The 22597-nt window shown below is 49.0% G+C and overlaps 1 protein-coding gene and 1 long non-coding RNA gene across 5 annotated transcripts in view; one reads left to right on the top strand and one right to left on the bottom strand.

Annotated features, from left to right (window-relative positions):
• Positions 1-18686, bottom strand: part of MFAP3L (microfibril associated protein 3 like) — a 47032-nt gene extending 28346 nt beyond the window's left edge. Inside the window, exon 1 of one of the 2 annotated variants that reach the window (XM_042243559.2) lies at positions 18446-18686. The gene's annotated coding sequence lies outside the window, so the exon portion shown is untranslated. Of the gene's footprint in view, positions 1-17960; positions 18186-18445 lie in introns of those variants that run through there. The other variant, XM_027964635.3, reaches the window with a different exon arrangement.
• Positions 18687-18816: 130 nt separating this feature from the next.
• On the top strand, positions 18817-21430 carry LOC121818677 (uncharacterized). 3 transcript variants are annotated; one of them, XR_006058703.2, is made up of 3 exons: positions 18817-19076; positions 19355-19556; positions 20789-21430. It is a non-coding gene; the product is annotated as an uncharacterized LOC121818677 (long non-coding RNA). The 3 variants fall into 3 exon arrangements; XR_009599573.1 differs by having other exon boundaries at positions 19019-19230; XR_009599572.1 differs by having other exon boundaries at positions 19019-19556.
• Positions 21431-22597: the final 1167 nt, after the last annotated feature.

Here is a 22597-nt window from a genome sequence, read left to right as displayed (position 1 = left end):
ATGCAGGTTCGATCCCTGGGTTGGGACGATCTCCTGGAGAAGGAAATGGCAACCACTTCCAGTATCCTTGCCTGGGAAGTCCCACGGACAGAGGAGCCTGGTGGGCCATGGGGTCCCAACAGTAGGACACAACTGAGCAACTAAACAAAAACAAGCCTTCTTTTACAAACATGGTTTAAAAATGACTTTCCTTTGCAATTTTAAAGAAAAATGACAAAATTCTACCAGTCCATTCTTTCTCCAATCACTCGAGTATTCAGGTAGTGAGGGTGACGTCTGGACACGGGCTGTGCTGTGTGCTGTGCTTAGCTGCTCAGTCATGTCTGACTCTTTGTGACCCCATGGACTGCAGCCGGGCAGGCTCCTCTGTCCATGGGATTTCCCAGGCAAGAATACTAAAGTGCGTTGTCATTTCCTTCTCCAGGGGATCTTCCCAACTCAGCAATCAAACCTGGGTCTTCTGCACTGCAGGCAGGTCAGGCAGATTCTTGACTGACTGAGCTACAAGGGAGATGCCCGAACACAAGCTAAGGGCGTCTAAAGCCAAGACGAAGAGTTTCGTGGAGCAGGCATGTTCCTGCATGGGTAACTGCAGCCCAGCCCCAGCATTTAAGTCCTCAATCAGCAGAGTTCTGTCTCGATGTCCAAAGTCATGTTAGAGAAAGAGGGTCATGTGGTCCTTCTTTCTTCCTGACATGCACTCTGGAATCTGCTTGTGCAGAGATCCTGACGCCTCTCCTCACACAAAGCTAACTCCCCACCCAGACAGAGATGTGAAGGTTACCTGAAAGGAGGAAGAGCATCTTTGGAAGCACCCAGCATCCGTCCACACAGCTGCGCAGTAACTGAGGAGATTCCCTATGCCAGGCGCACTGCTGGGGTGTGGAGCACACGGGGAGGACAGGTCCTTACCCTAGTCCTCCAGACTCGAGAAGGAGGACACAGAGGGTAAAGCTCCAGTCACAGGACAGTGGGACAACCGCCCCATCAGACAGCGGTCAAAGAGCCACGTGGTCCCAGACAGGAGGCTGCAGTGGTTCAGGGTCCAGGAAGAACCTGCTACAGGAAGTGACCCTGGGATCCAATGACAAAGGAGTTCGCCAAGGGGGCCAGGGGCCAAAGAGACCACAGTGATCGGACAGGACCTGGCACGTGGGGAAATGTATATGACGGTGATGGGTGGCTGAGTCACTAAGTCGTGTCTGACTCTTGTGACCCCATGCACTGTAGCCCCATGCACTCAGGCTCCTCTGTCCGATGGATGCTCCAGGCAAGAGTACTGGAGTGTGGTGTCATTTCCGCCTCCAGGGGACAGGGGATCTTCCACACCCAGTGAACGAACCTGTGTCTCCTGCATTGGCAGGTGAGATTTTTTTTTTTTTTTAAACCACTGAGCGACCAGGGAAGCCCCAACATTATACAAATTTGTACATCGAGGATGAGTTGCACACAGGTAACGGGGGAGTGACCCCCAGATGAGGTTGGCAAGGTCACTGAACAATTCAGAAGGAGCTAGAGCAAAAGGTCTCATTCTACACAATGAACGACACTGACGTTCAGGCCTCTACAGCACTGTACGCTTGGTTATTTTTGTGAAACACAAAAGGCACCAAACTTTTCAAAAATGGATGTTTTAAATCACTGTTTCTCAAACCTAACAACGAATGAGAGGCGCCAAGATGTCATCTCTGTAATAATTTTTTTAATGGATCCAGCATAGAAAGAAACCCTTCTTGGATCTTCATTTTTTTCCACATGCTGTGCCTTTCCTGATTAAAAGTAAGAAGCATCTTACTCCTCTGCCACCTTCTTCCCCTTTTCCATGGAGAGTGGCATGGAAGCACACGTAAAGCAGAGCCCATGGAAACTTGCTGCGTGACTCAGGGAACTCGAGCTGGACCTGCAGGGTGGCAGGTGGGTACCAGACGGAGGGGACACAAGCATACCTATGGCTGATTCCTGTTGATGTTTGACAGACAACAACAAAATTCTGTAAACCAATTATCCTTCAATTAAAAAACAAATACATTTAAAATAAATACATATTTTAAAAAGAGGAATACAGTAGGAATCATATAAAATAAAACTTATAAATATAATGTTTAGAAAAGGAGAAAGAGAAAAGGAACAGTATTAAAAGGTTTTCTGCTCGTGTTAATCGCTCAGTCGTGTCCAACTCTTTGCGACCCCGTGGACTGTCGCCCACCAGGCTCCTCTGTCCATGGGATTCTCCAGGCAAGAATACTGGAGTGGGCTGCCATTCCCTTCTCCAGGGATCTTCACCTAAGACTATTGTCAGGCAAGATAAAAACAGGTCTACTGCATGTATCTGTTCACAGAACAAGAATGTTAGGTCTGGAAAACCCTGGGCGTCTCTTCTCAAAGGTGTTTTTGTTTTGTTTTGTTTTGTTTTGTTTTTGGTGGGGTTTTCTGCTTGTTTTGGCTTTTTAAAACAAGGTAATCATGATAGTGTGATCACTCACCTAGAGCCAGACATCTTGGAATCTGAAGTCAAGTAGGCCTTAGGGAGCATCACTGTGAACAAAGCTAGTAGAGGTGATGGAATTCCAGTTGAGCTGTTTCAAATCCTGAAAGATGCTGCTGTGAAAGTACTGCACTCAATATGCCAGCAAATTTGGAAAACTCAGCAGTGGCCACAGGACTGGAAAAGGTCAGTTTTCATTCCAATCCCAAAGAAAGGCAATGCCAAAGAATGCTCAAACTACTGCACAACTGCACTCATCTCACACGCTAGTAAAGTAATGCTCAACATTCTCCAAGCCAGGCTTCAGCAATACGTGAACCATGAACTTCCAGATGTTCAAGCTGGTTTTAGAAAAGGCAGAGGAACCAGAGATCAAACTGCCAACATCCGTGAGATCATGGAAAAAGCACGAGAGTTCCAGAAAAACATCTATTTCTGCTTTCTTGACTATGCCAAAGCCTTTGACTGTGTGAATCACAATAAACTGTGGAAAATTCTGAAAGAGATGGGAATACCAGACCACCTGACCTGCCTCTTGAGAAACCTGTATGCAGGTCAGGAAGCAACAGTTTGAACTGGACCTGGAACAACAGACTGGTTCCAAATAGGAAAAGGAGTACGTCAAGGCTGTATATTGTCACCCTGCTTATTTAACTTACATGCAGAGTACATCATGAGAAACGCTGGGCTGGAAGAAGCACAAGCTGGAATCAAGATTAATGGGAGAAATATCAATAACCTGAGATATGCAGATGACACCACCCTTATGGCAGAAAGTGAAGAGGAACTAAAAAGCCTCGTGATGAAAGTGAAAGAGGAGAGTGAAAAAGTTGGCTTAAAGCTCAACATTCAGAAAACTAAGACATGGCATCTGATCCCATCACTTCATGGGAAATAGATGGGGAAACAGTGGAAACAGTGTCAGAATTTATTTTTGGGGCTCTCAAATCAGTGCAGATGGTGATTGCAGCCATGAAATTAAAAGATGCTTACTCCTTGGAAGGAAAGTTATGACCAACCTAGATATCATATTCAAAAGCAGAGATATTACTTTGCCAACAAAGGTCCGTCTAGTCAAGGCTATGGTTTTTCCAGTGGTCATGTATGGATGTGAGAGTTGGACTGTGAAGAAAGCCGAGCACCGAAGAATTAATGCTTTTGAACTGTGGTGTTGGAGAAGACTCTTGAGAGTCCCTTGGACTGCAAGGAGATCCAACCAGTCCATTCTAAAGGAGATCAGTCCTGGGTGTTCATTGGAAGCACTGATGCTGAAGCTGAAACTCCAATACTTTGGCCACCTCATGCGAAGAGCTGACTCATTGGAAAAGACTCTGATGCTGGGAGGGATTGGGGGCAGGAAGAGAAGGGGACGACAGAGGATGAGATGGCTGGATGGCATCACTGACTTGATGGACATGAGTTTGCCAGGAGTTGGTGATGGACAGGGAGGCCTGGCGTGCTGCGATTCATGGGGTCGCAAAGAGTCGGACACGACTGAGCGACTGAACTGAACTGAAGACAGAGAGAACAAAGAAGGTAACAGAGTGCCTGGGGACACACAGTTCAGTGGCTTCAAACCAGGGTAAAAAGTCATGCCCATTTCAGATCTGATATCATATTAAAACCTCTTGGCTCCACAAAGGCAGTTTTTCATTGTTCTGGCAGCTGAGACAGACACTGAGGGCTGTTCTAATCACAAGAGTACCTTTCAGAAGAGTTTATTGACGTTTTGGCCTGTATTTTACATCTTTGAATTCTCATTTTAAATGAACAGGCTAAAACAGTTTGGGGCCCAATTAATGAAAGTCCTTACTTGATCAGAGAGATACTTCCTCAGAAATCTGACAGTTCAGGGAATAAACCAACCCTGGAGACTGAATACAAATGGGATGCAACCACTGGTGAAGGGGTACCTTTGTGCTGCCAAACCTGATCTCGAAGCACGGCAGGAGGCAGACAGAAGGTGAGGATGCTGTGTTGGCATTTTTCTCTCAGCTCTGACCCTGTGATGATCAGATTATGTATCAGACTTAAAGCTGGTACAGAAGCACCTTGAGCTGTTTCTCACTTTCTGTTCCTGTCTCTATCACTAGGTGTTTTTCCAGATTCTCCTTCCATTTAGTAAGGAAAAAAAAGCAACTGAAACTAAATTACGTCCTTTCAAAACATTCTCCCTATTCTTTGGAGAGTGTATATAGGGAGATTCGATCAAACGTCAGTTTGATCCCTGGGTGGGAAGTTCTCCTAGAGAAGGAAATGGTTACCCACTCCAGTATTCTTGCCTGGAGAATCCCATGGACAGAAAAGCCTGGGGGGCAACAGTCCATGGGGTAGCACAGAGTCAGACATGACTCAGCATGCATGCATGCTGCTATAGGGAGAGTCAAATTTTCATTCTAGAGCAATTAATTTTCTCTTACTGGCTAATCTACAGCATAGCTTCAGCTGACCTTCCATTCTTCCTTGTTAATTTCACTGTGAGTCCATTTCCAAGACGCTCATGATGTATTTGGTAAACAAGCTCCTCCGTGCAAAGTGAGACCGGGCAGGAGCTGGGGTGCACCTGGGAGCCCCGACGTCTCCACAGACCAGCACTGCCTTCCCGCCTGGAACAGCAGGCAGAGGCGCCCACGTTCTGGAGTGATGCGTGATGGATGTGCTGATCTTGAGCCCTGCCCACGAGGCTGGTGCTCTGTCTCGATGGGAGGGGTAGCCTCTCCCCCCACAGGCTGCATAAACCAGAGACCAACGTTCTTAACCTGCTTCCTAAATATGATGTTCAGGCTGGAAGCGATTGTGCACTTAGATTTTCTCAGATTCTGGCACACATGGTAAGCACTTAAGGCCGTGGCAGAGAAAGCCCCTTTCTCACCCCAATCTACCTGTACATGGACGACCTCCCTCTGGTCAATGGTGACGCCCCGTGTGGACTGGCTGGGGTGGGGGGCGGTTTCTCCACTGACTGGGGTGCATGGCTGGTTACTTCTTCTCCAAACTCACCATTCTGTGACCACAACAAGCAGGGGTGTGGCTGTGCTATGGCGGGAGGGAGCTGGGAGGTGTCAGCCTGCAGACGAAGGTCCTCCTGCAGGAAATTAAGCGGGACGGAAGACCAGATTGCCAGCTGCTTCTGAGCTCTTTCTTTACATAGACTACCTTACTGGCTTCCCAAATGGCTCGGTGGTAAAGAATCTGCTTGCAATGCAGGAGATGCGGGTTCGATCCCTGGGTTGGGAAGATCCCTGGAATAGAAAATGGCAACCCACTCCAGCAGTCTTGCTTGGGAAATCCCATGGACAGAGGAGCCTGGTGGGCTACCGTCCATGGGGTAGGGTTGCAAAGGGTCACACACAAGTAAGTATACACACACACACACCTTACTGGTCATCCACGCAGACCCTGCTTTCCTCCAAATTCTATCAATTTCTTAGGAATTCTAGGTAACTGTGTCCATTCTTTACCACAAATCTCAGTTTAAAACATAAACTGCGGTTTCCCTAGGGCTCAGCCGTCGACATATCCTTGCAGGAGAGGCAGGGCACTGCCCACGAGCCCCTGGGCAAAGAGGCCAGGGCGTGGGCAGGGCCAAGGACTCAGGCCTGCGAGCTGAGTGAGGTTTATGGGACTCTGGTACGTACCTATGATTGCGGAAATGGCATTTATATTTCACAGAGTCGAAACCATCCCTCACTCCTGGTCTCCCTGGTGTCTGATTAGTGCCATTGAGAGTTACTGCAGAGGCACTGGAGCACCTGGGGAGTCTTCCTTCATCAGAATAAAATCTCATCTATTTGAGAAAATATGCTCATAACTGCAGAGAGCAGTTAGAAAGCTTTTGTTCTCCTTACCAGCCCCGCTGTCACAAAGTGGTCACATGAGTGCTCTTAACAGGCTCTCTCTAAGAACCAGATCTTAACAAAGACAGGAGAGATCCTGTAATTCCAACTCTACTAGATTCAATTCTTGTTCACAGCACGAAAACAACATCCCTTATACTCATCCGGCATTTATGATTTACAAGACACACCCGGGGATACTACCTCTCAGAGCCTTGCCACAACCCTATGACATGGGAAGGACCGTGTAGATCTGTCTACACTGACAACGAAAGAGACCAAGCCCAAGCTGCCCGCCCATACCAGGGAGGCCCCACAGGACCCTGTGACCCTGGCTGGGGATCCTGTCACCTGGCCACAGTGACTGGGGGTTGGATGTCACGGCCAGGGCAAACTGGCTAATGCCACTAACGGCCAAACTGCCGTAACTGCCATTTTCAGATGGCGATTTTTAAAAATTTTCATATTTTTTAAGTTATTGTTTTAAAATTTTGGATATAGAGCAATAATTTCCAAAATGTGACTGAACCAGAATAACCTTCTAGCTGAGTTCAATGCATATATCTTAAGGTCAATCTTCCGTAAAGTTTAAGTGTGTTTCAATGTGACACTGTGGAAAATTATCTTCGCAAAAACACCAGAAGAAAGTTGAAAACGTGGATTTAGTGTTTTCCATCACAACAAACTGGAAAATTCTTCCAGAGATGGGAACACCAGACCACGTTACCAGCCTCCTGAGAAACCTGTATGCAGGTCAAGAAGCAACAGTTGGAATCAGACATGGAACAACAGACTGGTTCCAGATTGGGAAAGGAGTTTGTCAAGGCTGTATGTTGTCACCCTGCTTATTTAACTTATATGCAGAGAACATCATGAGAAATGCCAGGCTGGATGAGGCACAAGCTGGAATTAAGATTTCCCAGAGAAATATCAATAGCCTCAGACATGCAGATGACACCACCCTTATGGCAGAAAGTGAAGAGGAACTACAGAGCCTCTTGATGAAGGTGAAAGAGGAGAGTGAAAAAGCTGGCTTAAAACTCAACATTCAAAAAACTAAGATCACAGCATCCAGTTCCATCACTTCATGGCAAATAGATAAGGAAAAAAAATGGAAGCAGTGACAGACTTTATTTTTCTGGGCTCCAAAATCACTGCAGATGGTGACTGCAGCCATGAAATTAAAAAATGCTTTTCTTCCTTGGAAGAAAAGCTATGACCAATCTATAGAGCATATTAAAAAGCAGAGACATTACTTTGCTAACAAAGGTTTTTCCAGTAGTCTTGTATGGATATGAGAATTGGACCATAAAGAACGCTGAGTGCCGAGGAGCTGAGGCTTTCGAACCCTGGTGTTGGAGAAGACTCCTGAGAGTCCCTTGGAGTGCAAGGAGATCCAACCAGTCCATCCTAAAGGAGATCAGCCCTGGGTGTTCATTGGAAGGACTGATGCTGAAGCTGAAACTCCAATATTTTGGCCATCTAATGCGAAGAGCTGACTCATTTGAAAAGACCCTGATGCTGGGAAGGATTGAAGGCAGGAGGAGAAGGGACGACAGAGGATGAGATGGTTGGGCGGCACCACCGACTCAATGGACATGAGTGTGAGCAGGCTCTGGGAGCTGGTGAAGGACACAGAAGCCTGGCGTTGCAGAGTCAGACACGACTGAGCAACTGAACAGCAACAGTGCACTCTCTGAAGGAAGCTTTGCCTCTCTCCAGGCTCTAACGGGAGAAGGCCCTGCTAGGCTGAGCACACTCTCCAGGTGTTCCCGATGATTTCTCAGGTGGGCAGTTAGATTCCTCTCAGTGATAAAAACAATTAAGACTCAGTCATCTCAATTAATTGGAACTCAAAGTATTTAGGAGGCCCACTATTATCAGTTTAGTTCATATTGCTCTGGGGCTTAGGAAATTTCTTAAGACCAGATCTTTACACTCAAGGCGCTTATATTCTTGGTGATACCTGTATACAGAGCAATACATAATTAAGCACTAAACTGAGTAAATACAGCAGAAATTTAGAGGAAGGCCAGCTGAAAAGGTCCCAGAATGTTCACTGGGGTTAGCCGGGACTTGAAGGGCAAGAAAAGGAGACAGGAAGAGTTTTCCAGCAGGAGCAATGGCTTGGTTTAGCCAGGAGGGCATGGCCCACCCATTAAAAACAAAAATCTTCCTCACAGTACATTTTAGCAGGACTCAGGCAGCAAGAACCAAGTCATTGGAAGAGACTCTGATACTGGGAAAGATTGACGGTAGGAGAAGCAGACACAGAGGATGAGATGGTTGGATGGCATCACAACTCAACTGACATGAGTTTGAGCAAATTCCCCAAGAAAGTGAAGGACAGGGATCCTGGCAAGCTGCAGTCCATGGGGTCACAGAGTCGGACACCACTTAGCCACTGAACCAGCACCAACAGCATGCAATGCATTTGCTGTGTGTGCTCATCTTGAGAATGCCAGCGAATCCGGGCACTCCTTCAGTCCAGGGCTTCTTAGGCGCAATGATAAAAGAGGATTTCAGGACAGAGATCTATTACTCCAGTGGAGGAAGAGGAGATAGCCAGAACCCAGAGAAAGGAAGAGATGGATCCGCTACAGAGGCAGAAGGACCAAGCCTACCAGAAGTCCTGGGGTCAGACGTACAGGGGGGAAAGCCCAGTCCCCAGTAGAGCAAAGGATTAGTAATATTCGAGCATTTTCTGGAAATTAATTTCAAGTTCCTCAAAATCATTTTAAAATGGATTTCGAAAGCCAGGTTATCTTGGGATGTCTAATGAGAGCTAGACTCACTCAGAGACCAACATCTAGGGCTGTCCAAACCCTGAAGGACAAAAACCTTCCTTCCACCCAGTCCAGGAACAGAAATCTATAGGATGAAACTAACAACAGCATCTGAGAAGCGAGAAAGCTCCACAGCTGCTGGAAGTTTAAGCCATTTCACGGCCATCCTGGGGTGTGCAGACCCAGAGTGAAGACCTGGGTGAAGCTTGGAGCCAAACCCTATGGCCGTCTTCACTCCAATGCCTTCTCCTGCCGAGGGCCACAGAAAGTGGGCTCTTTACCTTTAAGAAAGCACAGGGCCTATATACCTAACTACCCCTTTAGAGTGGACACAGGAGTCAGTGGGCCAACGTGGATGGCCCCCACTGCTACAAATATCACAGAGCTCTTGGCACATTCAAGAAAGTAGGGGGAAAGTGCTAATCAAAGGGGAAAAACACTTAAATCAGACACAGCCCTGGACACAGCAGCCACGTGGGCAGAAGGGAGAAGAGGCATCACAACTCCTGCGTGGCTGGAGCACCTGACAGCTGTGTGACGACCCCTTCCAGAGGGACTGAGGGCTGAGAGACTGTCCACCACACACGTTTAACCAGAGAGATGGAAGCGGCAGGCGGGAGGGGGAGGTGGGGGCTGGAAAGCCCAGGTTAGTGTTAGCTGCTCAGTCATGTCTCTCTGTGACCCTGTGGACTGTAGCCCACCAGGCTCCTCTGTAAAGGGACAGGCATGGAAATAATCATGTCCCGTCTTGTACAGGAGACTTACTGCTTTAAGGAACCCCAGTCTGCCACCTCCAGCTCTGTCAATGGGTACCGACCCCAATTCATTGATTTTTTTTTTTTTTTTAAGGAGCAAACGATTCCCTTACACTCTTCCTCAAACCATCAACCACCTCAAATCCTCAGTGGAAGGAAAGGGTTGGGCCGCTATTTAAATATCTGCCCAGCAAGCTTCCTCTTTCCCACTGATGACAAAGAAGCAACTTCAGCCCAGGGTCTAACAGAGCACAGTGCGCACTCGTTTCAGTCGTGTCCAACGCTCTGCGACCCAGTGGGCGGCAGCCTGCCAGACTCTGTCCATGGGATTCTCCAGGCAAGCATACTGGAGTGGGTTGGCATTTCCTTTTCCCAGTTTCTAAAAGAGTCACCTTCTAAATCTAGAATTAGGAATTCTACCCACACTGATTTCCTTTCAGTCTCCCTGGCAAGCACCAGACTTCTGACCAGAAGCTGGATAATCGGTTCAGTTCAGTACAGTCACTCAGTCCTGTCTGAATCTTTGCAATCCTATGGACCACAGCATGTCAGGCCTCCCTGTCCATCACCAACTCCTGGAGCTTGCTCAAACTCATGTCCATTGAGTCCATAATGCTATCCAACCATCTCATCCTCTGTCGTCCCCTTCTCCTCCCACCTTCAATCTTTCCCAGCATCAGGGTCTTTTCCAATGAGTCACTTCTTCACATCAGGTGGCCAAAGCACTGGAGTTTCAGCTTCAGCATCAGTCCTGCCAATGAATATTCAGGACTGATTTCCTTTAAGATGGACTGGTTGGATCTGCTTGCTGTCCATGGGACTCTCAAGAGTCTTTTCTAACACTACAGTTCAAAAGTATCATTTTTTTCAGCTCTCAGCTTTCTTTATAGTCCAACTCTCACATCCATACACAACTACTGGAAAAACCATAGCTTTGACTAGATGGACCTTTGTTGGCAAAGTAATGTCTCTGCTTTTTAATATGCTCTCTAGGTTGGTCATAACTTTTCTTTCAAGGAGTAAGCGTCTTTTAATTTCACGGCTGCAATCACCATCTGTGGTGATTTTGGAGCTCCCCAAAATAAAGTCTGTCACTGTTTCCAGTGTTTCCCCATCTATTTGCCATGAAGTGATGGGACTGGATGCCATGATTTAAGTTTTCTCAGTGTTGAGGTTTAAGCCAACTTTTTGACTGTCATCTTTCACTTTCATCAAGAGGCTCTTTAGTTCCTCTTCACTTTCTGCCGTAAGGGTGGTATCATCTGCATATCTGAGGTTATTGATATTTCTCCCAGCAATCTTGATTCCAGCTTGTGCTTCATCCAGTCTAGCATTTCTCATGATGTACTGTTTATATAAGTTAAATAAGCAGGGTGACAATATCCAGCCTTGACATACTCCTTTCCCAATTTGGAACCAGTTTGTTGTTCCCTGTCCAGTTCTAACTGTTGTTTCTTGACCTGCATACAGATTTCTCAGGAGGCAGGTCAGGTGGTCTGGTATTCCCATCTCTTTCAGAATTTTCCATAGTTTGTTGTGATCCACACACTCAAAGGCTTTGGTGTAGTCAATAAAGCAGAAGTAGATTTTTCTCTGGAATTTCCTTGCTTTTTCGATGATCCAGCGGATGTTGGCAATCTGATCTCTGGTTCCTCTGCCTTTTCTAAATCCAGCTTGAACATCTGGAAGTTCACTGTTCACATACTGTTGAAGCCTGGCTTGGAGAATTTTGAACATTACTTTGCTAGCGTGTGAGATGAATGCAATTGTGCAGGAGTTCGAGCATTCTTTGGCAGTGGAATGAAAACTGACCAACCAAGCTGGATAATCACCAGAGAATTAATCCCTTCTTTCTTTCTCCCTTGCCTGGCTTAGGAAGTCTGTGCCCTGCAGCAGTGCAGTTCTGACTACAGCCCTGGGGCTTCCCTGGTGGCTCAGATGGTAAACAATCTGCTTATAATGCAGGAGACCAGGGTTCCATCCCTGGAGAAGGGAATGGCAACCCACTCCAGTATTCTTGCCTGGAGATTCCCAGGGACAGAGGAGCCTGGTGGGCTCCAGTCCCTGGTGTTGTGAAGAGTGGGGCATGACGGAGCGACACTGACTAACCCGGGCTTTCCTGCTCCGCCCCCGTCAGCTTCAGTTCCCTCTGGTTAGGCCGGTCTCGAGGCCCAGGGTCCCTCTAGAAGCGGCCGCCACACACCTGACAGAGGCGCCTCCTCTCCCCTCCTCGCCCCTGCGGCTGTCGCAGGCAGGGCTCTGCCTGGTTTAGTGCTAACTCCTGACTAGCACTGCCCGCGGGTCCCGCCCTGCCGGCCCGCCTGCAGCCCCCACGCTGAGGGGCTGCTGAAGCGGGCTGACTCTGAGAGATCCGACTCAGACGTTCTCCAGCTCCTCACCCTGCCACCAGCATAAAACTGAAGTCCATGGCAGGACACACTCCGTTCGGACTCCTGCCCGCCAGCCTCTAGAGCCTCATTCCAGAGCTCTCGCAGCACCCCTGTCCTCTAGACATGCTGCCTTCCACAGTCTCACACCTCAAGTCGTGGTTCAAAGCCAACCAGGACCTCCCAGATAGCCCCAGACACTCCTCCACTCACTAAGCTTCACCCAGAACCTCACAGTTTCACTGTAATCGTCTTTGTGCACAGCTGTCCTTCCCCTTGATTATAAGCTCTCAGGTTATCAATATTTGCTGAAATGAATCAGTGAATGGATGAGACAGGCTTATCTGAAGGCAGAGATTTGGGGACACTGGTGTGTGGGTGACTGGTATGGTCATGGAGAAAGGGATCACCCAGAAGGAACACAATGGACCTCATGATGAGAGGAGTAAGGTTAGAAACCAGGAAAGGAAAGATAAACCCTTAGAGTGCGGCAAACCTGTATCCCAGAGCCTAAGGGAGAGGAGCTTCAAGATGGAACGGCTTATACTGAGCTTGTCCTGTACAGTGTAAAATAATAGTTATTGCATTTTCATACTCAATTAAGGAAGTCTAGGTATAAACCTTCCAAAGTTATGTAGACGGAAGCTAAACTGTAGATTCACAGCTGTGTTTTCATTGAGGTAAGTTTTGATCACGTCTCAGTGCTGTTCCTAGGATTGGATTTTTCAGCACAGGGCTTCCTTTACCATGTTGTTGGAAAAACCTGTTCTCCCTTACTAATCTTTCTACATGTAGTTCCATTTCAGCTTGGAGCTACTCTTGTCACACCTAAGGTAGAAGATTTCTTCAGATTTGGTTTTCCAGACACACAGAGATGTAAACTTACCCCAACTACAGGTTTTTACAGGACTGATATTAAGCCCTTGTACGTCAAAGAGACTGGAAAGAATGCTTGGATTTCTTAACATTTAAACCCGTAAGTTAGGGTGCCTGGTATGGTAACTGTCACTTGCCCCCCAGCAAATACGGAGCCTACAGCAAACGCTGCTGATGGGGGTGGCAGTTTCTCAGTTGAGTCCCTGTGAGCCCATGACACGACAGACAGCTCCTGCCCACCGGTCAGAGTTGGCCCAGTGACCTGGCATCGCCTCAAGGTAGCACGTGCAACCTGACTTGCCCACAGACTCGCCCCGTGTTCACGTCTGCTGCGCTCCGTGCATATTCAGCAGAGCAGCTGTCTGTTAGGAGGACAGTGACAGGAAACTCAGTCTGGCGCTCTGTGACAGACTAGAGGGGTGGAGCGGGGAGGGGAGGGAGGCTCAGGAGGGAGTGGATGTATTAATATGTATCATTATGGCTGATTTGCATTGTTCTAAGCAGAGACACAACACTGTAAAAATTAAATAACAAAATAAGCTACAAGGATATACTGTAAAATACGGGAACACAATCAAATTTCACAATAACTACAGATGAAGTACAACCTTAAAAAAAGGTGTGAATCACTGTACTGTATACCTGTAATTTATATAATAGTGTACAACTATACTTTAATAAAAAAAGAGGACAACGAACAGAAGCAAAATAGTCAAAATGTGACCACTCCACTGCTTTACTATCTCCGCTCTTCCTGTACTGATGAACTGAGAATGCAAGTTTTCTTAAGCTCTTTTTAAAAATTAGTTCTTTGGCTGCACTGGGTCTTAGCTGCAGCCCATGGCATCTTCCATCTTCTGTGCTGCACTCGGGATCTTCAGTCGGAGCATGTCGACTCTCAGCTGTGACGTGTGGGATCTAGTTCCCTGGACAAGAGAGTGAAGCTAAGGCCCTCCCACGTCGGGAGCAAGGAGTCTCAGCCACTGGCCCACCATGGAAGTCCTGTCTTAAGCTGTTAATTTCACACATGCAGAAGAAGGTCATTTCAGATTAAAGAGGAGAACTGAGTTATACGACACGCTGGTTCCAGATTCCCCATTGCCACGGACCACCTCAGGGTACACACCCTTTGTCAAACTGCCTGGTGAATCCTGGGGTTTAGGGAGATAAAACAGCTGCAGTTTGTCTATCACAGGCTCTTGTGTAAAAGTCCTTAGGTGATGTTCCATTATTTATCAAGAATATGATGAAATCCAAACTCCTCTGCCCCAGCTCCCGATCCCATCACACCAGACCTTTCCTTGTGTACGGTCGGATGACCTTTCTCAGGCTCCCTCCTAAGGCTGCTGCTGCTAAGTCGCTTCAGTCGTGTCTGACTCTCCGTGACCCCATAGACAGCAGCCCACCAGACTTCCCCATCCCTGGGATTCTCTAGGCAAGAATACTGGAGTGGGCTGCCATTTCCTTCTCCAATGTATGAAAGTGAAAAGTGAAAGTGAAGTCACTCGTGTCTGACTCTTTGCAACCCTGTGGACTGCAGCCCACCAGGCTCCTCTGTCCACGGGATTCTCCAGGCAAGAATACTGGAGTGGGTTGCCACTTCCTTCTTCAGGGGATCTTCCCGACCCAGGATTGAACCGGGTCTCCTGCATCGCAGGCAGACGCTTTACCCTCTGAGCCACCAGGTCCATGGGCGTCACAGAAAAGTTGAACGTGACTGAGCACGCACACACACACACACTCTGCTTCTCTCTTCCACTTGTAAGCCCGCTTGTGATGACGTGAGGCCCACTGGATAACTCAGAACAATCTCTCCATCTCCAGACCCTCCATCTAATCACATCTGCAAAGTCCAGAAGTGGACATCTTGGGCAGGGAGCGAGGGCATTATTAGCTTAACTACCATCATGGTGGTCCGTCTGGAGAGCCCACTTCCTGTCAGAAGACGCCTATCCAATTCCTCAGGCATTCCTATTATTATCACTATTATCATGAGGCCCCCTTCCCTCCCACCCCAAGGGCCTTCTTGCAGGTTTTCCGTTCCTGGTACAGATGCCTCTTGGGCGGCACTTACCTTGTTATTTGTGCTCAAGCCTGTCTCTCTGACTAGATTGTGAATCACCATGTCTTACTCATTTCTGCAGCCTTAGGGGCTTGACTATAAAGATGGTGGGGAGGAAAAATGAATGTGATGTTTTAATGAGTAAAGACCTCAGGCAGAGGCAAGACCAATAAACACACAGGGCTTCTGTGCTGAGTATAACTTAGAAACTAGTTCTGACAGCTTTTCTCTGGTCCTTATCACATCATCAACCAAGCCCTTTAATCCTGTAACCATTCCAGGGAGGTTTTTCAGCGAACTTAAAATCAACCATTTGCATCTAAGGCTGTTTCTAACTTTATAATTTTATTCATTTATTTTTTGGCTCTGGTGGGTCTTCATGCTGCACAAGCTTTTCTGTAGTTGCAGCGAACAGGCTTCTCATTGCAGAGGTTTCTCGTGTTGCAAAGCACAGGCTCTAGGGCACGTGGGTTTCAGCAGTTGTGGAGCACAGGTTCAGTTGCCGCACGGCACATGTGATTCTCCCAGATCAGGGATCGAACCGTGTCTCCTGCATTGGCAAGCAGACTGTTTACCAGTGAGCTACCAGGGAAACCCTTTTCTAACTTTTCTGTGATTTGCCATAGATCACAAAGTGCTGTCAAATGTCCTCCTGGGCTTGGCTAGAAAAGGGCGAGCCACACACCAAATGCTTGGTTAGATGCTGCATTGGGGAATTATTATCTGCACTATTTCTGCCCCAGGAGAAGGAAATGGCAACCCACTCCAGTATTCTTGCCTGAGAAATCCCATGGACAGAGGAGGAGCCTGGTGAACTACAGTCCACAGGGTCACAAAGAGTCGGACACGAGTTAGTGACTGGGTGCATGCACTACTTCTGAATTCTAAGAAATGATTCTTGACCACAGCTGACTACTGTGCTGTGGGTTAAAAGCAACTTCGCCACAGTAACTATTTGGTATTAGGAAGCAGTCTGAGAACACGAGTCCCACCATACCAGATAAGCTTTACATGTATGTAGTATACACAGGAGATTTTGAACTGGATGCACTTCTACAGAAAGGGGAAACCCATTTTCTCAATATTTGACTTGGTTCTTTCTCAGACTTCTAAAATTTTCTATAAATACATTAAGAAAAATGTTTAGGAGCAATGAACACCACCAACCAAACTTTTTGACTAAAATGAAGAATTGCAGGTCTAATTTTCAGAAAGAGTCAGCATGTTGCTGTTCTTGTTGTCTGGACACGTGCAACCTGTTTTCCCATTCTTCCCATTCCATTCCAGGAAGCAAGCAATTCGATGTCAACTTGCTATGGAGTCAAATGCTCTTGTTATTAAACCTCAGTCACCTACAGGCAGGGCACACAGCCCACATGGGGAAGTGGTTTAGAGCATTTGGAATGAGAGCTGGCACCATCTCACCCACGAACAAACATTAAAAGCTATTCACAACCCAATGAAAAGCAAATATACCTCAAAAGTCTATTAGAGTCTATAAAGAGCACAAAGCAGATGTTTTATAACACACTTAATAAATAAAACAACTGTATCCACTAAGTGGTGCTTTTGGACACCAGCTTGAGAATTAGAACTAACTATTCCCCGCTGGAATAAGGATTGTTTCCCTTGCTCCCGAAATCCAGTAATCATAAGGGTGGTAATGGTGCTAAATGTTTCAAGAACCAGCAAAAACTGTGGTGGGATCTACAAACTGCATTTGTCATGAAAGTTATAAGCCCAATAGAACTGCATTGTTCTAACTTACTCCTTTCTGAAAACATTTTTTTTTTCCATCTTCCATTTCATCCTGAACAATTTTACTATGTTCAGCATAGTAGCAACTGAGAAAAAATGTTTCATTTAGAAGCAAAAGTGAGAAAACTTCATCAAAAAAACACTGCGCTTCTGCCACACGGTATTTCCAAATTCTTATACATATAAAATACCGTACAATAAAGATGGTTACAGTAACCCAACTTCTGAAAAACAATGACAATTCAACCATAACAGATTCTTTTCTACACCGTGAGCAGATAATGCACCTACAAACATTTTTTTTTTTCCTTTTTGCTAGTTTTCTTTATAACTCTTGCAGGCTCAAGTTTTTTGTTTTTTGTTTTTTTTTTTGGACGGGAAGGCGGGTTAATGGTCGAGCTTAAAATAAATCGGCTTTGCAATTACTGTTTGTTAAGCCGATGAAACGTTTTCTCATTCCACGCCATGAAGCAATTCGATGTCAACTTGCTATGGAGTCAAATGCGACAAACTCCGGGAGCTCCAGCGGAGGCGGCGGCTCCCTGAGCACATAGCTCCCCGCTTTCCTGCGGCACCAGGATGAGCCGCCAGCACTCGGGGCCTGCGGGGCCCAGGACAGTGCACACCCCTCATCCCGGTCACTAAGGTCCGGTGACCCGGGCGGCCCGGAATCGGCGAAGGCCCCGCGGTGGCTTGACGTCCCCTTTCCTCCGAGACCTGCCGGCTCCTCGGCTGCGCGCGGTGCACACCGTGCTCCTCGCCGTGGGAGGGCTAAGACACGAGCCTGGGATGCGGTGTCCCCAAACCGCTGCTCTGGGATCCCGTAACATCTTGCGACCCTGGAGCCCACTGCGGGGACACGGGCGCCTCCCAGAGCGCAGCCCCAGCCGCGGGCTCCTCCAGCCCCAGCGCCCCAAAGTTGCGCGGCCGCGACCGGGGCGACTCGGCCACCACGCGGTGCAGGGCTCCCCACCGCCCGCGCCCCACCCGCCGGCGCCCAGCTAACCCGGCTAACCTGACGCCGCCTCGCCACTCCGGCGGCTGCCGTGCGCTCCTCGCCATGGCCAGCCCGGGAGCCGCGCCGTGCCGACGCCCGCAGCCTCTCGGCGGCTGTCCCTGCCCCCGCGCCGGCTGATGTGCGGGCTGCGGAGCCTCCCGGAGCCCAGCCTCCCCGAGCAGAGCAGAGCGGAGACGAGCGGCCGGGCGGAGCATGCCCAGTGCGCGCGCCGCGGCGCCGCCGGGTCTTCGCTGCAGCGCGGCGGGGCGGGGCGAGCGGCGGGGCTGGGGGCGGTGGGCCGGCCCGCGGGGGTGGGACCAGGGCCGGGAGGTGGGGCGCGGCCCCTCGGTCCTAGCGGCCCCGCGGCGGGACCCCGCGCCCGGCTGTCCCCAGCCAGCGCCCGCTCCGTGCGGCCTTGGCAGTGCCGGGGGAGTCCCGGGCTCCCGCCCTCAAGGCTGGGGACCCGCTCTGGACTCGCGACGCTGCACCGCTCCCGCACCTACCCTTGCAGGGACCCAGTGCGGCCGCGAGGAGCCGCAGGAGCGGGACGTCAGCCGGCGGCTTCTGAGCCGGCCCTCGGGATTCTAGAGCTCCTTCTAGACTACCTGTAGTTTCCAAGTTTTCTCTAGAGACCGCTGCGGGGCTTTTTCAGTAAGAAAAGACATTTTCCCAGGCGCCTGCAGAAGTTGAGCGGCCCGGCCTCGCTCTGCAAGCGAGCCTCTTTGCAGACCCGCCGGACCCCGCGGTGCGGGGACCCGCACCCGGCTCTTTCTAGGGCCGCCCCCACCGCGGCGGCCACGCCCAGACACGCCCACACCAGCTCCCGGGTCCCGCCCCCAGGGCTGCGGCGAAAACCCGGCGCGGCGGACTTCTCGCGGCGCCGCGGGGGCCGTCGTTCGCCGGGCTGGAGCCGCACGAGGGCAGGCTGACCCTGCTCGGCTCTCCCCACGCCGCTCTCTCCCCGTCCTCTGTGAACCTCGCGGGCGAGCGTGCCGACCCCCGCCGCCGGCCCGGCCGCAGAAGCGGGTCAGGACCCGACTGAGCATGCTCGCCCGCTCGCCGCCGCGTCTGGACGCAGCCGGGCCTCTGGGTCGGGCCGCGCAGGGGCGGCGCAGGTGCGCGGTCCGGGCGCAGGTGCGCGGGAAGCGGCCGCGTCGGGCGTGGAGGGGGTCTGGCTCACGAGCGAGTAGACCTAGAAACCCTATTTTAACATTACTTTCATGAGCTCAGGAACTTTCAGCTGTTTTCTTCTTTCAGGAAGCCTGAACCCTTCATTCCCGTCTCCAGGGTAGGAAGCATCTTTGACAACCGCACGAGGACACGACATTGTCACCTGGTTTTTCAAACCTTAAGGCCTTGTCCTCACTCTCAGGTCATTTTGCAATATGATAGTCCTCTTTGTCTTCAAACAGGGCTTCCTCTGAGACCCCACACTCTCCAGAGCCCTGCAGGACTGCGCTCGGCCACCTTGGACGAACTTGAAGTGGGCGTGGGAACTTCTTGGGTCACGGTCACCGAGGAGAGGACGGGAATGGAGAGCTTCCAGCAAGGAGAGTCTGCAGGCTGGAGAGGCGTCAACTAAAGACCCCAGAGAGATGCCTTCAGATCAGTGGGGTGAGGCCTGTTTCCCGTCTGGGGTGGGATGCGGGGAGCGCTGGCCCACCAGATTCTACGCTATGGTGGGATCCCCTACATGGGGTGGCATCACTTTCCCCTCGTCTGGTCCCAGGGCAGCGCCAGCGTGCTGGGGGACACCACCTGTCGTGGAAGGTCACACAGGCAAAGAACTTCCTGGAAAGCTTACTCTGGTACTTCTCAGAGCCCTGCCTTGTGCTGGGGTCCCCGCCTCTCTCTCCCGTCAATGTCCCTGCCTCCTGAGCCCCGCTCTTGAGCTTGCCCAGGCTCCTTGGCGGTCCTCAGCGCGAAGAGTTTAGCCTGGGAGAGGATGGGTGAGAATTTGCACCGGCCTGTCCCCAGCAAAACTGAACTGTGGTTGCCCCTCAGCCGCATGTCCTAGCTCAGTGACCAGTACGCTTCTTCTCGGCTGTACACCCTTACAGACGTCGTCCAGGAGTCCCTCATCCACTTTCCCCTGTTGTCTAGCTAGTTGCTGGCCCACTCACCTGCCGGTAGACCTCGCTGGGGCAGACCCACCACCTGCCCCACCCTCTTCAGTCACATGATCTTGGCCATCAACCAGAGTAATGACCTTCTAGAGGGATACTCCGTTAGTGATCTCTTCAATCCATCCTGTCTCCACACACTCTTCTTTCTAAGCAAACTGTATTTCAATATGTCTGCTAAAAATTCTTACATGGATTCCCAGTGCCTTCAGGATAAAGTCTGAGTTTAAGCATGAACTGGCCCCCAGCTCCCTCTCTGAATTAGCGTGTCCCCCATCCCAGTGACTTACCATGCAGAGTCACACCTCTGTGTTCCTGTAGCTTTCCTGTGCCTCCTTTCGTCTTGCTCACCCCTTTACAGACTTACTTCTTCAACACCCATTGCAGGTTGGATGTTCTCTGACTTTCTCAGCGCTTCCTTGTGGGCACCTTGCCTGTTCCATATGCTGTGTCTCCATCTGACACACCTGACCTTGATTTATTTTCCTTCATCTCCACTGAACCCAGGCAGCATGGCTGTGCAAGCTCCTGTGGACACTCTCTGTCCTCATTAAGACTATGCTTAATAAGTGAATGATAAATTTATGCACCTCTATAATATTTCAACTTCATTAACTTAAAAAATTCTTTTCCAGATTCCACATTGTGTTCAGTTGCATTGAGCAGCTTCAGCTGCATGCAACAAATTCTGGTACAAATATTTTCTAATTTTCCTTGTTACAGCTTCTTGGTCTTGTATGTGCTCAGTTGACTGTGGCACCAGAGACTGTGGCCCACCAGGCTCCTCTGTCCATGGGATTTCCTAGGGAAGAATACTGGAGCTGGCTGCTATTTCCTCCTCCAGGCGATCATCCCAACCCAGGGATGGGACCTGCATCTTCTGCAGTGGCAGGCAGATTCTTTGCCGCTGTGACACCTGTGAAGCCCATAAATACAGCTCCTTAAATACACTCATCATTTAAAAGTGGACATTTAATTTCCAAATACATGGGGATTTTAAAGTATGTTTAATATTAATTTCTCCTTTAAATGCTTTCTTCTCTGTAATCACCCTCTGTGTTTTTTTCAGTCTTCTAATTTTATTGAGGCTTTTGATGATTAAGTCAAAGATCTCTCCTTGTCACATTGCACTTGAAAGCATGTGAGTTATTTTCAAGTATCTTTTGACATTGATTTCTAGCATAACTCCACAGTGATAGAACAGATTCTGTATGATTTCAATACCTTTAGCCCGTGAAATTTTTGCACCTGGTTTTACGTCCCTGGATGTGTTCCAGTGTCTCCTAGTTTACAGTCTATGGGAACTTGAATAGAATTTGTATTACACTGTTGTGTGAAAATTGCATAAATCTTTATTATATTGAATTGGTTCATGGTACTTTTCAGGTCTACTGTATCCTTCTACTTTTCTATATTTTCATTCTTAATTTTTGAGATTTTTATATTGAAACTCCAACTAAAAATCTTAATTTATCTACTTAAAAATAATTGTAATATATGGTGGAACTATATGTGACTTTGTTCTGTGTTTTCTAAGCCTCCTGGAAATGTGTTGTCATATGTTCATAATTTTAAAAAAATGACAGTAAAAAAATAATGCTGCCAAAAAAATATCCTTTCTGAGAATTGTAAGGAAAAATACTAGAACAAAGTTACATCATATGCAATTTGCTGAATGGCTGTGCTCCTCCGAGTGATGTCAGTGAGACCTCAGATCTGACCTTTGGCCCAGTGGATTTTTTTCAGCTTCAGAGGTCAGGGCGTGTCTGCTGAGCCAGTCCCAGGTCCTTGTTTATCAGTCTGTGGCTGCAGAGTTCCGCGTGGTATTGCTCATTAATCCGCAAACTCCTTTGTCCTCTCCCCTCGTTTCCTTCTACAGCGTAGTCGTAGCCTTCTAATTACAGGTTACTCTTAGGATAGATTGTGTTTGTTTTTTTCCTGTTGGGAGTGTGGCACCAGGGAGGGCAGATTAACCATTTAGAAGGAACGTACTTTTTTGAGTCTCTCCTGGATCTCGTCGCTTACCTGGCAGGACTAGCGCTTGGAGCTGACTGTGGTGGGACTGGCCCCCTGCTTCAGATTAGCTGGGGCTGGTTGGCATGCCCAGACCTCCTGGGCAGAGTGGACCAGAGCCGGCAAGTCCAACAGGCCGTCCAGGTGACACCTGGGTTCATTTGAGAAACACAGTTGTATGTCATATGGGTAAAAGAAAAACACTGACTCCCAGAACTTCAGGTTGCCCCTGTCATGGTTTTCTCAGATGGAGAGCTGCATGTGGGCGGGAAGCGTGTCCGGTCAGCTGTCTCAGAAGTGTTACCCGTGTGTATGCTTGTTGATCAACCAGGGCTTGTGTTGGGGAGTCTGGGGGTCCTCACCAGCACAAGATAAGGCAGCTGCTTGCTCCTCTGTGTGCTTTACTTGGTGGCTGTTAGGCCACGTGTGAGTCCCCAGCACTCATGTCCTCAGGGAAGCCCCCCTTGAAGGGGGTTGGGGGCTGTGGGTGCTCTGACCTGACCCCTTCCTGGAAGAGTC

The sequence above is a fragment of the Ovis aries genome, chromosome 2 (assembly GCF_016772045.2).
Source record: "Ovis aries strain OAR_USU_Benz2616 breed Rambouillet chromosome 2, ARS-UI_Ramb_v3.0, whole genome shotgun sequence".
Taxonomy (NCBI): domain Eukaryota; kingdom Metazoa; phylum Chordata; class Mammalia; order Artiodactyla; family Bovidae; genus Ovis; species Ovis aries.
Note: the sequence above shows the minus strand (reverse complement) of the source record. Positions and strands in the feature narration are given on the sequence as shown.